Source organism: Spinacia oleracea, chromosome 4 (assembly GCF_020520425.1).
Source record: "Spinacia oleracea cultivar Varoflay chromosome 4, BTI_SOV_V1, whole genome shotgun sequence".
Classification (NCBI taxonomy): Eukaryota; Viridiplantae; Streptophyta; class Magnoliopsida; order Caryophyllales; family Amaranthaceae; genus Spinacia; species Spinacia oleracea.
In genome coordinates, this window is record NC_079490.1 from 97,295,093 (window position 1) to 97,312,378 (window position 17,286).

Below are 17,286 nucleotides of genomic sequence, written 5' to 3' on the forward strand. Positions count from 1 at the left end.
TTTGGCGGTGGGGCTGTCTCCGAAGCGCCAAAGGGTGACTCAGAAGAGCGTTTCTTTGACCCAGGAGTTTCATTATCCAGATCCCCTAGGGGGAATACCTGAAGACGTCCGTCGTAACACACCTCCGAAGACGGCGGAGAGAGCTAGGAACTCGGGTGGTAAGTTTTATTCCAACATCGTAAGCACTTGTCGTTCTCCGTCTGGCAGTTCTATAGTTTCTCCCAGGAATTCTAAGGCTGTTGTTTTTCCAGTAGAGATACCTGATCCACAGAAAGCCATAAATGCTAAGTTGGATCAGATCCCTTCATATGGCCTCTTTACTTCCCGAGATCGGGTCAAGGTAATGGGTCTTATGCGAAATGCTATACCTCCAGAGTATGCCGAGACTCTTCCCGGGGAGGTTGAAACTCATCTAGATGCTCTGCATTCCTGTGCACTAGATGTAAGTTTTGTTCTTTTCTTAGTCGAGTAGTCATTTTATTTTCCTCGTGTTTGGGAATTTCACTTCTGGTGCTCTATAGATGCTTATCCAGCTGGATTCGCTGAAGAAATGGCGCGCCACTTTGGTGCTGGAGGAGACTAGAGCTTGCACCCTTGCCCGTCAATGTGGTGACCAGCATTTTTCCTCCTTGGAAGAGCTTCGTCTTACAAGGAAGGAGACGATAAATTCCTTGACCAAATCTTTAGCTTCCCTTCGTGCTGAGAACAAGAAGCGTCTTCAGCAGATTGAGAAGAACTTCCAGGAGATGGAGGATCTTTCTTGGAAGTGCAAGCAGAAGGAGGACGAGTTGCTACAACTTAACTCTAAGTTTACCCAAATGGAATTACAGATGGAGGAGGCTTGTAGAGAGGCGGCCAGCTCCAAAGAAGTGCATAATCAGTCCGTTACTCTGGGGGAGCAGTCAATCAAGGGAGGTATTGAGCTTTCCAGGAATCAGGAAATCGCAAACATGCGCTCCTTCAGCTGGTTTGAAAGAATCGTTGATCATCATGTGGAGGTGGAGAAGGCCTTGAAAGAAGCACGTCCTCACCCCGTGTTTGTTCCTAAGGACGGTGACACATGAGATGCTTAGTGGATTCTTTGACTGAAATGCCTCTTTTTTGGTTTTAACGCCCTTTCTGAAGTCATTTTGTATATGATTTGTAATTACTACTAACTTTTGTTAATGGGATGTGTTTTAACCATGGAATGGAATGGACGTTTTTCCCACATAAGTTGTTTTTCCTGTTCATTCTTTATTGTGTTGTTTATACAACTTGATATGGTCCTCCCCCTGGGTAGGGAAAACAACGTTGTGCCTTTATGCGTTTTTCTAAGGTCTTAAGCTGTTATACTTCTTTAGTATATAACTTTTTGAAATTTATCCCCTGTGTGTTCTAGGTGATCAGCCTAGTGAGGGTGCTAATCTGGGCCACTTCTTAGTCCTTTAAACGATTAATCTTTAGTTTATTCTTAGAAGAATGTGACCGTACTTGGGCTGCTTTCGGGCCATTTAAATAAATCTTTAGCAACAAAAGTAAGGATCCCACTGCAAGTCCGGCTTGCAGAGAAATTTTTCATTAGAAAATGTCAAGCTATGCTACATGGTGCGTCTTTTGTGTGGACGTCTTTGTTTTTACAAGCTAAATAATAAAAAACAGAAAACATAGACTTAGGCTCAGAAATAGTAGTTCTTTAAGTTGTCCACGTTCCAAGTGCGTAGAATGGGGCGTCCCTACATGTCCAGGATCCGGTAAGTTCCATCGTGGACTTCCTCATAGATTTCGTATGGACCTTCCCATGTAGGGGTGAGTTTCCCTTCCTCATTAGAGCGTTCGACGGTTTCCATTTTTCTTAGCACAAAATCTCCTACTTTTAGGATCCGTCTAGAGACCTTTTTGTTGTACTCTCTAGCCATGCGCAGCTTGTATAGTTGTTGTCTCAAAGCCACGTTTCCTCTGGTTTCTGGCAGGAAATCCAGGGCCTCCTTCATCATTTCCCAGTTGGCATGTTTATCAAATAGCATGACGCATAGAGAAGGTTGGCACATTTCTATTGGTAAGACGACTTCAGCTCTATATGCTAATAGAAAGGGTGTTTCTCCTATTGAATTTTTTGCCGTGTTCCGTATGGACCATAAGACATTGGGTAACTCGTTTGCCCACAATCCTTTTGCTTCATCTAGCTTCTTTTTCATCCCTTCAGAAATATTTTGTTGAATGCCTCAACCTGCCCGTTGGCTTAAGGGCGGCCGACAGACGCAAAACAGGCCGTGATGCCGTGGTCGGCCAACCAATACTCTAACTTTGGTGTTTTGAATTGTGGCCCATTATCGAAGACAATAGATTGAGGGACACTGAATCGAGATATGATGTTTTTCTAGATGAAAGCTCTTACATCCTGCGCTTTAATGTTTTTTTAGTTCTTCAGCTTCTACCCATTTGGTGAAGTAGTCAACAGCCACTATTACATAGCGTACCCCGCCTTGCGCCGTGGTGTAAAGGCCCAACAAATCCATTCCCCATTTAGCAAACGGTATTGGACTGGTGATAGGTGTTAGCTTCTGAGCATGGCGGCGAATCAAGTGAGAAAATCGCTGACATTTGTCGCATCGTTTGACCTGGTCGAGTGCGTCCTCTTTGAGGGTGGGCCAGTAATACCCAGTCCCTAAAGCTTTTTCTGCCAAAGCTCTTCCCCCTATGTGAGAGCTGCATAACCCTTGATGCAGATCTTCCAAAACTTCGCCCCCCTTTTCTGGGGTTACACAGCGGAGGAGGGGCCGGGAGAAATATTTCTTGTATAAGGTTCCGTTCCACATCCCAAACCAAGAGCATCTCTTTTGCAGCTTCTTCGCTTGTTTAGGATCCTCTGGAAGTACCCCATTCATTTTGTAGTTGACTATATAATCCATCCAAGTGGCCGCTCCGGTCCAGGATAGCGGTTTCGATGGCATCACTGCTTTTGCTTTGTTTCACCTCTCATAACACATGTCGTGGGGTATCGTAGGATGCGGAGCTGGCCAATTTGGACAGGGCGTCTGCTTTGTTGTTCTCAGCCCGGGGTATTCGCCGTACCTCAAAACTCGTTAGTGGTTGTATTTCTCGACGGATGGTTTCCAACTATTTCATCATGGCTTCATTCTTTGCTTTATATTCTCCATTTACTTGGCTGACAATAAGCTGGGAATCGGATAAAGTCAAAATTTCTTCTGCTCCAGCCGCTTTGCTCATTTGGATCCCACATATTAATGCTTCGTATTCGGCCTCATTATTTGATGCTTGGAACTTGAAACGCATGGCATACTCATAAATGTCTCCTTCTGGCGATTCGCAGATGATGCCTGCCCCACACCCATTTTGGGTGGCAGACCCGTCTACTTGAACTATCCATTGTGTCTTGTCATTCTTCATGTGAACAGGTCGGGTCATTTCTACAATAAAATCAGCAAATGCCTGCCCTTTCACTGCCTTTCTTGGCTCATATGAAATGTCAAATTCTTTGAGTTCAATTGCCCGGTTAAGCATTCTCCCGGACGCCTCTAGTTTTGTGAACGACCGTTTTATAGGTTGATCTGTGTATACTATCAGTCGATGAGCCAGGAAGTAAGGGCAAAGTTTTTTGCTGGCCAAGAATAAAGCTAAGCCAAATTTCTCCACTGTGGGGTACTTGAGTTCGGCATTCTATAACACATGGCTAATGAAATAAACGGCCAATTGCACCCCCTCTCTTTCAGTGAGCAGGAAGGCGCTAAGTGCGTGATCTGAGATGGCTAGGTACATGCATAGGATTTCTCCTTGGAGAGGACTGACAAGACGGGGCAAAGTATGCAAATGTTCCTTTAGTCGGAGAAATGCGGCTTCTGCCCATGGGGTCCATTCAAACTGGGTGCCCTTTTTGATGGTGCTGAAGAAATAATGACATTTGTCTCCGACTCTCGAAAGAAAACGCCCCAAGGCGGCTAAGCAACCGGTCAAGTGTTGTACATCTTTAACCGTCTTTGGGGACGTCATGGTGATGACGGCTTGCACTTTGTTAGGGTTTGCTTCAATACCTCTCTCATCAATAAGAAAACCCAGGAACTTGCCAGAGGTGACTCCAAAGATACATTTTTGGGATTAAGTCTCATTTGATATGTTCGAAGGGTCTCGAAAGTTTCTCTTAAATCATCGAGGTGGGATACTCGCTGTTTGCTTTTTACTATCATGTCATCGATATAGGCCTCTATGTTTCTTCCAAGCTGTTTAGCAAAGACCGTGTTCACTAAGCGTTGGAAGGTGGCTGGTGGATTTTTCAGGCCGAACGACATAACCTTGTAACAGTAGAAGCCCTATTATGTAACAAATGAATCCCCGGGCCACAAAGGGATTTGATGAAATCCAGAGTAGGCGTCCATAAAACATATCATCGCATGTCCTGCGGTGGAGTCTACGAGCCGTTCTATCTTTGGTAGAAGAAAACTGTCTTTTGGGCAGGCCTTGTTCAAGACAGTAAGATCAACGCACATCCTCCATGTCCCATTTGGTTTGGGCACCAGAACCACATTGGCCACCCAGTCAGGATACTGACAAGGGCGTATAAAGCCGGCATTCATCAGCTTCTGTACCTCAGTCGCGGCGGCTAAATTTCTAGCCTCAACGTGCTTTCTTTTCTTCTACCACACCAGTTTTACAGCAGTATCTATATTTAGCTTGTGTACAGCCACCGCTGGATCAATGCCTGGCATTTCTTCCACTGTGAAGGCAAATATTTCTTTGTACTCTCGTAGTAGTTGTACCAATTCGGCCGCCATGGGGCATCAGGAGGAATTCCAATTGGAACGGTCCGAGACGGTGCCTCGAGACTCAAGACTATGTCATAGTGCGCTCCTACTCGCTCGGGGCGTCTATCTGCGCTGTGAGCCGTGGGCAACTCCTTGGCTCTTCGTTGTTTCTTCTGAAGGCTTGCATGCCCACTCTTCTTAGGAGTCGTCCCCCAAGCTGTGGGATCTAATGTAGATAGGTAGCAGTCCCTGGACAGTTGTTGGTTCCCATATATGGCCCCAACGCCTCTGTTGCTTTCCATGAATTTGAGTAGTAATAAATGAGGGACAATCACAGCTCTCAGGTCATTGAGGGCTGGGCGGCCTAGTATGATGTTGAAATAGGTAAGCCCTGACACAATTATGAATCTGATGGCGTCTTCCTTAGTTACTGGAGGCGCGCCAATCGAGACGGGGAGCGAGATATAGCCAATGGGACGGATGATGCTTCCCCCGAAACTTACAAGTAGTGCATGAACTTTTTCTATCGTCTTCGGGTCGTGCTATAACTTTTGTAGACACTGTAGACTAATTATATCAGACTAGCTTCCTGTGTCTACTAGCACCCTCTTTACTCTGAGGTTGGCCACTTTAATCTCTAGAACCAAGGGGTCATCATCATACGGTGTGGCAGATTTACGATAGTCGTCTTCCGAGATTTCTACAAGGGGCATATTCGCTCGTCCATGGTGGAAATGGGACATGTTATATTGGCGCCCCTCGTTGGTAGGTCCTCCTAACCAGTGGCGGAGCCAGGATTTTTTTTTCGGGGTGTCGGCAGTTGCGTTCCCAGAATTTGTAGTGTGTTGTGTCCGGTGATTTCCACAACACACAATATATTACTAAAAAAAATATCGTCCTAAAATGAATAAATATTCATATTACAATGACCAGTTTCATATGGGTTGTGAAAGGAATAACTTAATTTAAGAGAAAGAGTATTTAAATTCAAAACTCTAAAAGACCAGTTATTTGTAAAGACTGGTCTCTTAGGATTATCCCTCATAGTTATTCAAAATTCTAAGAGACTAGTTATTTAAAAAGGATGATCTCTTAAGATTATCCCTAATAGTATTATTTTTAGTATAACCTAAGAGATTGGTCCTATAAAATAACAGGTCTCTTAGCTATCAGCTATATGTTATTTTTTTCCTATTTTTCTTTGGGGGGTCGGTGGACCCTCCTTGCACCTACTTGGCTTCGCCACTACTCCTGACGTCAATCTTCCAAAAATTACTGCTACAAATCCTCCATCTGATGGAACGTCATCATCGTCAAGTGAGAACGTCTGCGACGTCACACCTTTTTTAGTAATGTCTTCATTCGTCAAGCAAATATATTATTTTAGGTATCCCCTGGCTGCATAACCGTCCAACGTCCTTTTTCGTCTCCGGCAGTCTTGAGTGTCATGCCCTGCCTCTTCATGAAAGATGCAAAATGAGGCTGGACCCTGGTTGCCTATAGGTGACCTTTTGGGAGACAGTCGTTGTATCCCCAGACTCGGTCCCTCTTTTAGGAGAATGTCCTCGAGATTGGCGTTGTAAACGAACAAGCTTCTATCTGATGGCCGCCTTCGTTTTGTCCGAGTCCTAATGCCCTTGCCGGTTTCCTTGTAAGAAGGCTCTATTTGAGACTTTTTCGGGGTAAGTATGGTGGTGGCATTGGTCGTGAGAGAACACTCCGGTACTTGGACTGGAACCCTCGCTGCGCTGAGTTTGTCCGCCGTCTAGGACATTCTTCTCTTACATGGTGGCTCATTACCTTCAGCGGACGAGCTTCTTGGGATGTGTTGCTTCCATCTACAGTCTGCTTTTCTGTTTGCATGGCCGCCATGCCGCATTCCTTCACTGGGACAACCTAGCTGAAGGATTTTGTAATTTATTTTTGGAGGGCGTGCTGAAGTCGCACTTGCCATCCGTCCGCGATGTCTTGATGGAGGCCATGCAACATGTGTTGTAAAGATCTCGCAGAGGCCGGTTGGCTTGATGACGCGTCAAAAGGCTCACCGACGTCTTTCCTTAGAGAGGATGTTTCTATGTTGGTGGCAGGTCGTCTTCCTCTTGCGTCTTTCTTAGATTGTAGTTCCGCCATGATACTATACCTCCCCAAAGACGGCGCCAAATTTTGTGGGAACTTTTGTGGTGATGACGTGTCACACTTTCCTCGGAGGTATCAATAGTTCTCTTTCGTACTAGCATACGTCGGATTCAATTGGTGCTTGTGGAATAAGTAGAGGAGCATCGAGTGGGGCTCTCACATCTTCGAAGCTTGCATACGAACGGGACAACACGCTACAAAGGTTATTAATCTTCCATCATAAATCTGATTCATATTTTTGTTATGCATGTGATCATGTGATAGATGTTAGCAATTTTTTTCTTGAAATTACGCTTTATGCATCTATATTTTCCTACATTGGTATCATTTTTAGCCTCTTGCATAATTTTTATGATCATGATTGTATGAAACGTTACTATTTTGATTCAATTAAGGGAATATTTATTTATGGCCTGAATTTGCATAATTTATCTTTGATATTAATTGATTGGAAATTATAAATCGTGATTTATTCAATTTATGCTCCTAATAAGTTTTAAAAATTCCGACACTTTTAATATAGGTCCAAATTGACTGTTAAATTAAATTTGTTAGATTTTAAATTATTTGTTGGTTAATTAGATTAAACAAGATAATAATTTTTTAAGAATTAAAGATTTGATTTTTAATAAGCTAAATAAATCAACTGATCATCCCATAATATTTTTTTTTTTGGCAAATAAAGTTATTTTATTACCAAAAGGAGAGGGCTAGTAAAAGAACTAGCACAGTGTTAGGCACAAGCCACCAGAACACCAAAAACAACAAGCACAAAGCTAAACACTAGCAAAAAAGGACACCTCTAACACAAACTCAGCATAGCAGCTTCTGACTGTCAGTGGCCCTACAAGCCTCATCCCATAATATTTATACCATATCCGAAATTGTTTGGTATATTTTCCACTTCTTTTCGGAATTTTTTATACTAATTATTGAATTTGGTTAATTTTGATGTTTAATTCGATTAATTATAAAGTTTAATGATAACAATTAAAAATTTTGATTTTATTTGTTAAGAGAACTTAATAGAAAATCCTGATAATTAAGTTCGAAATTTTCGGACAACAATTGTTATTTTTTCTGAATATTTGAATAAAATAAGATAATTATGCCCTGAATTTTTAATTATTATCAAATTTAATTTTAATAAAGATTATAAATTGAAATCTTATTTTTAACAACCCTAAAAGTTAGTTTAAGGTTTGTTGATTTATTCAAAAAAATTAGCATAATTTTCGGACTATTAAGCCCTAATTAAATTTTAATCTTTCAACAAATGTTGGATAAACATTAGTTTTAATTTGGGAAATTATTGCAAAAATTTAAAGGAATTACCCATTATGGTTGGGTGGCCACCACCTTCGGCGGTGGAGCCACCGAGGAGGGTGAATTAGGGCGACGACGGACGGCTGAAAAGGGGTCGCAGAAGGTGGCTTAGCTTAGCCACGCTACTCTGTTTTAACGACTGTCTACATGGCCACTGGTTGGCTGTGCCGCTGGCTTCGGCTGCTTGCAGGGTCGACCAGCGCGGCTTGGAAGATCGTCCGTTGCTGGGAAAGACAGGGAGACGGTGGCTCACCGGCGGTAGAGCAGCGACGAACCGGGCACGTTTGACGTGCGTTGCTCGCGTTGCTGTCAGCCTAGCCGCGCTGGTGGCTCATGCTGCCGGCATGGGCTGGTTACTGGCGTCGACTGGCGAGGCCGTTGATGCTGGCCGGCGGCCCTAGTGGTGCTGGTTGGCGAGATGCGTTGGTGCTTTAGGTGGGGAATCGCAACCTTGCTGCTGCTGCGTTCAACTTACATTAAAAAAAATCAATTCAAAATCAGATCTCCTAAATCATTTTTGGAAAGGTTGAAAATTTACTCAAATTAAAATTTAATTTCCAAAAAGGTTGAATTTGAATATACTTTTTTTGGAAATTAATATTTTTAAATTGAGCATAAACTCATAAATTTCCAATAAATACAAAATTTTGATTAATAAGATTATTCTAGACATATTTAAATAGTAATTGAATTAAAATAATGAAGTTTCCTAAATATTATTAAACCTAAATTGTTTAAGTTTTTATAATTATTTTGACAATGTTATTTTCTTATTAATAGTTAATAGGTAAATTATTTGTGTTTAAAATATTATGATATTATATACGTGTATGGAATATATGATATTTTTTTACAGGCAAGTGACTAGTTTGGCCCAAAATATGATAGAAATTACGATATGCGTATCGTTTTGTATTCTTGTAAATTTTGAAATACGATTGGCGCATTGTTCTGTATTGTTGTAATTTAATTTAAAATTTCAATTTAGATTATAAAGTTACTAATATAAGCCCAATGGAGTAAGAAGGTTCAATCAAGAAATCAAGGATGGAGATCCAAGAAAGATGAACAGAAACTCAAAAAGATTTGAGCTTACATATTAGGGGTCATACTAGGATCACGTTTAATTTTATGCGTTTTACATGGCCTTAAAATTCTTATTAAGTTTGTGTATGTGGTTATTTAAGCTATGTGTTCACTTGATAAGAAAAAACTCTCCTCTCCACGGCTCTCCTCTCTCTCCTCCAAACCCTAGCCTCCATTATATTGGTAATTTTTGAGGGGATTCCATCGGCTTTTACCGGTGGAAAGCCTCAATTGCTTTGTTTTATTGTGTTTTTTTTTTGTAGCTTTTGTTTTTGTAGGTCTAATAATTCGTCCTCCTCCGGAGAGGAACGATTCTCCCTTGAGAGACAGGGTTTTTTCTCCTTTCTTTTCGAAAGGATTTCTACTTTTGTGTGGGTATCGAGTCAAGGGGTGTTGTTTGTGTATTTCATGGTGGAAATTTTGTTGTTTCTATGATGTATGCACTTTGAAGATCAAGATCAATCTGGGATATGAAGCAGATTCAATTTTCAAGATGACTATAATGTTTATAACGAGGTCCTCCATACAACGAAAAGATGCTTTGACATCGAAGTTATTTCATGGCTACACATATACCATGATTCCGGAGTCGTTCTTCAGTATTTGCTCATTTAGTTATTTGGAAAAAAGAACTGGTTATTGTATTTTAGATTTGTTCTTGTTTAGGGAAAAATTTGATTGTAGATGCCGTATGGCTTTAATTAATGAAATTTTCCCTTACCCGTCAAAAACAAAGCTATGTGTTCACTTTTAATTAACCAACATAGTAAAATTAGGTCGCAAAATAATATGAGTTTAAGTGCTTTTCCATACAACACCTATAAAGCCTTAGATCATAAGTAATAGGTTCTGCCAAAGCAGGGTGTTGCTGGGATAATAGGGTGGTTTTTAAAACTTACATGTTAATAATTGGTTTAACTCAACAAAACCATCAAAAGACAAAGTTTTGGGTTTGAAGCTAAGAGATAGGAAAACACAAAGAGTTCTTAACCTGTCTACCAAGAGGTATAATTAGTTATAATTAGTAAAATGTTTACTTACCTCAACTACTATAAATTAAAGTAGCATGGCCAAAGTCCGTTTGATTGTAGTGGGAGGGGATCTTGGTTATTTATTTATTCAATGGGGACTTGTAATTTTGAATAACGGGAAGTAGTAAATTAAATTGGTTTAATTGCTGCTTTTGATAAACATTTATTGAATCTTGCTTTACTATTTTGTTGTAGTTATCATGTCTAGCGCAAACAACTACTCTACTTTTAACTTGTGCCCTCTAATTGAAAAAGACAAATTAAATGCACATAACTTCCTATAATGGGAAATGGTTGTGAGAATTGTTCTCAGAGCGGAAGGAAAAGAAAATTTTCTTGACAATCCACTCCCTCCTGAACCCCTGCCAGAAAATGCTACTGAAGCTAAACGTCGAGCTAGACAAACTCTCCAGGATAACTCCCTGAAAGTAACATATTTGATGCTTGCTTGCATGGAACCAGAGTATCAAAAACGTTTTGATGGTCTGGATGCCTACACGATAATCCAGAAACTGAAAACTTTGTTTCAGAAGAATGTTAGATTTGAGAGGTTGCATGGTATGATGGTTCAGGGTTAGAGGAACTTACCTAGTGAACCTGGACATAAGGATGTTCTAATGTTCAAGAAAGGTAAGAAGTTCAAGATTATCTATTTCATAGAACTTAATTTAGCTACAACTTCTTCTTGGGTATTTGATACCGCTTGTGGGTCACACATTATTGGTAATGTGCAAGGACTTAAAAGAAGTAGAAGCTTTAGCAAAGGCGAAGTGGATCTCCGAGTAGGCAATGGAGCAAGTGATATGGCCTTGATGGAATCCACCGTGGACCTCTCGCAAAGAAGCACGTGGCCTATCCAATCTTATCCCAAAAGATAAGACAAGATGCTTGATGCACACCTTTATTTGCCATTTAGGCCCAAGAGGCCCAAATAGCCTAGACTGGCCCAAACCCTAAAAAAAGGCACACTAAGCCCTTTATGGAACCAAACTCCGACCCAGTGTCACACGTTCTCCAGGTCCGAAAGGATCCCCATCGGATAGAGGGAGAATCTTCGATTCCTTCCCTAATTCTTTCTGTGAAAAGCTTCAAAGTTGAGAGAACCATGTCGAAGGAACTCGGCAAAATGACCCCGATCAAATGACAAAGACATTTTTGAGAAAAAGATGGCTTTTTCCGGATGAAATGCCTATAGCGTTAGTCACGCGCTATAGTTTTCTGAATTAGGTCGGGGTGGCTGGTGGTTTCGGGATCCGCTAATGGTCTGCACATTTTCGAGCTAACCGAATTGGATTCATATCCGTATACCCTTTTTCCCAAAGCATACCAGATAAGGACACATTGTTAGGTTATGAATAATATAATAATATAATTCATGCGGAAAAACCATAAAGCCAGAATCCATATTAATTGCCACAAAGTCAATTAGCATAATTTAGGTGACATACAATGTGATGCGTGCCTTCCCTACCTGCTCCCAAACCGAACAAGAACAAGTCTTTAGTGCCCCAAACGTTGCCCCTCCGTAGAAAGTCCACAACACGTTCGGATCCGCCTTAGGTTTAACCAACTAGGATTTTGTATTCTGGCTAGGCTGTATTATGTTGTCCCTTGAACACAATGGGAATAAAGAATATGATTTTTATATCAATTGATGATGTATAATTATGAGGGCCTAGCCTCATATTTATAGTGTAGGAAATACGGAGTTTGAGTCTTGCTAAGAATAGAATTACCAACCCTACTAGGCTTGTAATTCTTATTCAATTAGAATTGCAACGTTAATTAAACTCTTAGTTATTTGAATTTTAGTAAGACTAGTAAGACTAGTATTCAGATATTTCTTGGAGCCCAAGACGAAACAACCCAACACAGCCACAAGGGCCACGGTGGTGTGCGTGCTGCCTTGGCCCAGTGCGCTACGGCCCATGCCTCGGCAGGCCTTGCACACACTGCTCGCTGGCTGGGCGCAGCCCATGCGCTATTGCCTTGCCGCAGGCTTGGCGCGGCCCATGAGCTGCTACCTTGCTTGCAGCTTTGCGCGGCCCATGAGGCTGCTGCCTTGCTTGTAGCTTGGCGTGGCCCATGGCTGTTGCCTTGCTTGTCGAGCGATGGGCCGGCACGCTTGCCGGCTTGTCGCTCGTCGAGCTTCTGAGTCGTTTTCCGATTCCGGAATTCATTTCCGTTTCGAACACATATTTACATTTCCATTAATATTTCCGATTGCGGAAAAAGTTTCCTTTTTCGACAATATTTCCGATTCCAGTAATATTTTCGTTTCTGGCAATATTTCCGATTTTGGCAATATTTCTATTTCCGATGCGAGCCATGTTCCGTTTCCGGCAACATCTACGACTTGGTTAATATTTATATTTCCGTCATGATCCATATTTCCATTTTCGGCAATATCATCATTTCCGGAGTATTCTTTATTTCGCCCTTTGACGATTTCAGCTCCCAATGGAACCGAGATCTGTCGTTTCCGAATGTTCATAAATGGAGTACTTAATGAATAATATATTCACTTAAATACTTGATCCGTCCACGTACTATTTGTGTGACCCTTCGTGTTCAGTCAAGAGTAAGTTCTGGATTAACATTATTAATTCCACTTGAACTGAAGCGTACTCTAGCTAGGCATTCAGTTCACTTGATCTCACTGAATTATTAACTCGTTAATTGATACTGAACCGCGTTTATTAGACTTAGCATTAAATTCATACTTGGACCAAGGGCATTATTTCCTTCAGTCTCCCACTTATCCTTTAGGGACAAGTGTGCTTTTCCTAATTCCTTTGTCGCTTGATTCCTGCTCATGAATAAAAGGTAAGAGTAGTCATCCTTATTATGTCCTGAGGTATTTCTCGGTTTCAGAGTTCAACTGATCAAATAAACAGATAATCATAGCCTATGATTCATCTGATCACGACCATGCATTTTTTAGTTTCTAGCTCTCCGAGTGGCCTTGTACAACTTTCAGCATCTCATCCCGATTTCTGGGAGGACAATCCCAATCTTGTGATCTTGAGGTTAGACTTCGTTTGATAGGTGATTACCTGAGCGTTGCCGTTATAGTCTCCTTTTACGGTGTGACGCTTGACAATGTAAAAGTAACTAGTTCTCAAACAAGTAATCTCAAATCGCTTAGGTATTCAGGACTAGTGTCTAAAAATGTAATGAAATTTACTTATGACAAATTTTCATCTCTTACAGTAAAGTTTTATAGGTCTGTCTGATACTAATCTTTTCAAGTAAGTATCTATTCAAATGATTGCGACATTGTCATGTCCACAGAGTTCAAGAAACAGGACTACTAATCATCTTGCACTCTAATCGTCTAGCGTTTTCTATGCGTCCACCTTTACAGAAAACTCCGACCAGGGACAATTTTCAATTTTTGAAATTCAAGTTCACTTGATAGACATTTCTTAGTCACAAGACTGGTCGTGACAGTCTATGTTGAATATATCATCAAATTGAAAGGACTCATCATTTAATACTAAACTAATATTAAATGGAGTACGAAAATACATTTCGCATATAATAAATGTTCAAACCCAGTGTTTTACAACCATGGGCCTCTAACCCATCTTTAAACAATTATTGAAATTCAAAACTATGTTTGATTTCTAGTGCCACAATGTGAGTGTTGTATTTCACTTGTTGCATAGGTTTAGTTATCATGCTTTGCCAATCTTAATATCCTTTTTCATCAAATGTCTTTCAAGATAGGATGATAAGGTCTTTAAAGTTTGTTTATTATGTGATCTAGTCTTTCTTACTTTAATAGTGGTTCTACGCATTTTTGAATGAAGAACCATCAAGTCAGCAGACATGTGATCTACCCAAGTTCAGTGAAGAACTCTTAACGTAAACAACTCTGTTTCATTGCTTCATAGGCAATAAGTATTGTACTTCAACTATATAGGTTGCTAGTGATGCTTTGTTTGGATTTGCTTATCCAAGAAGTTCACGGATATGCGGAATACTTTCCGGCTGTATCTTAGAACATAGAAATTAATATTTAATTTCCACGCAACAACTCATGGTCTTCAATCCATGTTGCCATTTGAAAACTCGATGTGTTGTAGCTCGTCCTTGCCAATGGTTAACTCCAAAGGGATCTTGCTTGATCCTTTGCTAGTGTTTATGCGTGCAGCATTGATATATAGCATATATTTATTTCCTTGAATCAAGAACTATTCCTATGTACCTTTTTAAGTACCATATGTTTTTCTTGATCTCAATGTAGTTGATCTTTACTTAGAACAATAGAGATTGGTATATATTCGTCATGCCTAAAGCCATACGATACATTTTTTGCGATCCTTATATTATATCATACATGATAAATTCTTTTGCAGAATAATTCCTAATTGAATTTTATTCATGTAACTTTAGCTATCCAATTTCAGTAGATATTGAATCCTGCTAAATTCTTTGACATAGGTGAAGAATTTCATTAGATTCTTTTATGTTTAACTTAGTAAATGCTTATACATAGTTCAAACATTCATTACTTAGATTTATTCATATGGTTCAAATATCTCCAATGGAGTGTTTCGTGTTTGATTTAGTTAAATGCCATTACTTAATAAAAAAACAATATTATAAAATCTTTGTAAATAGATCTCAATACCCAGTATGTACTAAGCTTCGCTTGGTCCATCACTGATGAATAATTTCAAATCTAAGTCATTAGAATTTGAATGTTATTTCACAATAGAGAGATATGTGTGTGATACACATAGGACCAATTAAGTTTTACGTACTCCCACTAAACTTCTTATATATCCATAAGAATCATGTACATTTTATGAAACTAAAATACTTATTAGCTTCACTAAAATACAGTTCTAATTTCCAGTTGCTCGCTTAAATCCATGCTTATTAGCTAGCATTCATTTTTGGCATTATTTGGATCCACAAATCCTATGACGTGTCATGTATTCAAGGTATTCAAGGTACGTAGAGTCTAGGGTGACCCAATTTAATTCATGTGAATGCATGTTATGTCTATGTTGTTGTGATTCATGTTGCTTGGATATATTATTGATTCATGTTTGAGTATGTGAGCAAGCATGTTATTATTGGTTATGTTTGTTGGATTAAATAGCATGCATGTTGTCCAAGTTTGTTTTATGCATGTAAGGTCTTTTCGCATGCAAGCAAGTTATTTATGTTATTGTACGTAAGGTCTAGAATTTATGAGCCAAGTCATTCGTGTCATGTTGCACAATTTAGCAAACTACACGTGATTGGATCTGTGTAGGGTATGCATCTTTAGTAAACCACATATGTAGTGTATACAACATGACTTCGTAAACCACATATATAGAGTACACTTTATAGAGTTATTGTCAAGGTGAATTTAATTAGGAATTATTCGTGCCTAGTGCACAACACGCATGTTAACAGGCATGTCGTGGACTCATCATACTAATAATCGTGTTGAGAAGGAACAAAGAAGTAATTTCATTGGGGTCATGAATATATTGATCATAACTCCTAATAATTATAAAAGAAGCATTGTTGGTTGTTCGTTTATTAATTGCTTACTTGATTGTGTCTTGATTCGGCTTTCCATAAAATATTAATAAACGTAAAGTGAAACCCGAATAAACTTCAAAACTCTTAGAACGTATGCACCTTGAGTAGTAACAATGGGGGGAGTACGGGTCCTTAGGGCAGTTACTTATATTTGGTGATACAAGACGCTGTTTCACTATCTTTATGCTCATGGAATTCCGTCACATGCAAAATAATCATGTTGACACAGGGTTACTATTATTCTTTTAAGTGTTCAGAAGGCTCTCAACACTCTTCCGATGTACATTTCTTTTTCTAGGCATGTTCGATGCTTATTCTAATTAATCTATAAGTCAAGAGTCGTGTCTTGAGTCGAGTCTTGTCTTTATGATTAAATGTTTATTAGTTGGATTTCGCATGTGATTTCAATTATTGTTTGGAATGAAGCATGTTAGTTTTAGGAATCGTTTTAACTTGTAGTAGTCAGCTTTTGTTGATTACGTGCTTTATCTTTTTGGTCATGGCCCTTGCCGTAATGACCCTATGATGATCCATCATTTGTATTTGCATTGTTGGGGAGTATAATTTTAATAAACAGGATTTCTAGAGGTGACTTGAAGCCAAGTAATCTTTCAAGATGGGATTGAATGAGAGAGTTTATTTTACTTGCATTGTTCAAACTCTATTTTTATTTAGGGGTCGTTTGGTTCGCTAAGGTGGAATGGATTGGTATGGGATCTCATACCTGGGCGGTAATGGGTTCTATTTCCCATACCAATGAGAAATTGTTTGTTATGTTTCTGGAATGGATTCTACAACAAAAAATTGTTGTTTGATTCATTCTTGGAATCGACTTTGTATCCAGTTTTAGTTTTATTAAATAAAAAATGTTCTAATAACTAGTACTCCTTCCGTATCTTAAAAAGAGATAAACTTTCCTTAAACATTTCAAAAAGACATATACTTTCTTTTTTGACATGTGTTGGTCCTATTTCTCATTATATTTAATATTTCTCACTTTCTTGTGGTCCCCACACTTACTCACATCATCTTTTAACGTAACTATAATAAATAATTCATCAGCTACTCCACTTTCATCTTATTTTAATGAATTCAACCCACTCTCCTAAAACTACGTGTTAGTCAAAGTGTATATATTTTTAAAACACGGAGGGAGTACTCCATAATATATCATCATCAAGACTGATATTCCAGTAAATAACATAAAAACTCATAAATATTTTTTTAAAAAAATATGAATTAATAATAACTAGTACTCTGTAATACATTATCATCAAGCCTGTAATTCCATTAAATAACATAAAAATTCACCAAAAATTCATCAACAAAAAAAAATTAAACATGAAATGATAACTAGTACTCCGTAATATATCATCACCAAACCTTCCATTCAAGTAAACAACATAAAAAAATAAAAA